This window comes from Cucurbita pepo, chromosome LG03 (assembly GCF_002806865.2).
Source record: "Cucurbita pepo subsp. pepo cultivar mu-cu-16 chromosome LG03, ASM280686v2, whole genome shotgun sequence".
Lineage (NCBI taxonomy): Eukaryota > Viridiplantae > Streptophyta > Magnoliopsida > Cucurbitales > Cucurbitaceae > Cucurbita > Cucurbita pepo.
Genome location: NC_036640.1, coordinates 5,465,771 through 5,467,251, shown reverse-complemented (window position 1 = coordinate 5,467,251; position 1,481 = coordinate 5,465,771). Strand labels below are relative to the sequence as shown.

The following is a 1,481-nucleotide window of genomic DNA, read 5'->3' as shown; positions in this document are numbered from 1 at the left end:
CTCTCGCAGGAAAATCCCATGTACTTAGCAGGCACACGCCTTAAGCAGGAAAATCCCATGTACTTAGCAGGCACACGCCTTAACCACTCGGCCAAATCCCATGTACTTAGCAGGCACACGCCTTAACCACTCGGCCAAAGCAACTGTCGTTTGTCAGTATGAGTTTATTAATATACTCTTACAACGATAATGATCTAGTGGCTAAACAAAATGTAACATGGTTTCGAATAATAACCGGCCAGAAGCCAGACAACAAAATTTGAAAGATCGTCGCCTGAGAGATTCGAACTCTCGCGGGAAAATCCCATGTACTTAGCAGGCACATGCCTTAACCACTCGGCCAAAGCGACTGTCATTTGTCAATATGAGTTTATTAATATAGTCTTACAACGATGATGATCTAGTGGCTAAACGAAATGTAACATGATTTCGACTAATAACCGGCCCGAAGCCAGACAACAAAATTTGAAAGATCGTCGCCTGAGAAACTCTCGCGGGAAAATTCCATGTACTTAGCAGGCACACGACTTAACCACTCGGCTATGAGTTTATTAATATACTCTTACAACGATGATGATCTAGTGGCTAAACAAAATGTAACATGGTTTCGACTAATAACCGGCCCGATGCCAGACAACAAAATTTGAAAGATCGTCGCCTGAGAGATTCGAACTCTCGCGGGAAAATCTCATGTACTTAGCAGGCTCACGCCTTAACCACTCGGCCAAAGCAACTGTCGTTTGTCAGTATGAGTTTATTAATATACTCTTACAACGATGATGATCTAATGGCTAAACAAAATGTAACATGGTTTCGAATAATAATAATAACCGGCCAGAAGCCAGACAACAAAATTTGAAAGATAGTCGCCTGAGAGATTCGAACTCTCGCGGGAAAATGGAAGGATAATTCCATGTACTTAGCAGGCACACGCCTTAACCACTCGGCCAAAGCGACTGTCATTTGTCAATATGAGTTTATTAATATACTCTTACAACGATGATGAGGTAGTGGCTAAAGAAAATGTAACATGGTTTCGACTAATAACCGGCCCGAAGCCAGACAACAAAATTTTGTACTTAGCAGGCACACGCCTTAACCACTCGGCCAAAGCGACTATCGTTTGCCAATATGAGTTTATTAATATTCTCTTACAACGATGATGATCTAGTGGCTAAACAAAATGTAACATGATTTCGACTAATAACCGGCCCGAAGCCAGACAACAAAATCTAAAAAGATCGTCGGCTGAGAGATTCGAACTCTCGCGGGAAAATTCCATGTACTTAGCAGGCACACGCCTTAACCACTCGGCCAAAGCGACTGTCATTTGTCAATATGAGTTTATTAATATACTCTTACAACGATGATGAGGTAGTGGCTAAAGAAAATGTAACATGGTTTCGACTAATAACCGGCCCGAAGCCAGACAACAAAATTTGGTACTTAGCAGGCACACGCCTTAACCACTCGGCCAAAGC

General features: G+C 42.3%; 3 non-coding genes across 3 annotated transcripts; all 3 read right to left on the bottom strand.

Annotated features, from left to right (window-relative positions):
* Window positions 1-268: 268 nt before the first annotated feature.
* On the bottom strand, window positions 269-350 carry TRNAS-GCU. The gene has a single exon. It is a non-coding gene; the product is annotated as a tRNA-Ser (tRNA).
* A 302-nt stretch (window positions 351-652) lies between these two features.
* TRNAS-GCU lies at window positions 653-734 on the bottom strand. The gene has a single exon. It is a non-coding gene; the product is annotated as a tRNA-Ser (tRNA).
* A 508-nt stretch (window positions 735-1,242) lies between these two features.
* TRNAS-GCU lies at window positions 1,243-1,324 on the bottom strand. Its single transcript has one exon. It is a non-coding gene; the product is annotated as a tRNA-Ser (tRNA).
* Between the last annotated feature and the right edge of the window lie 157 nt (window positions 1,325-1,481).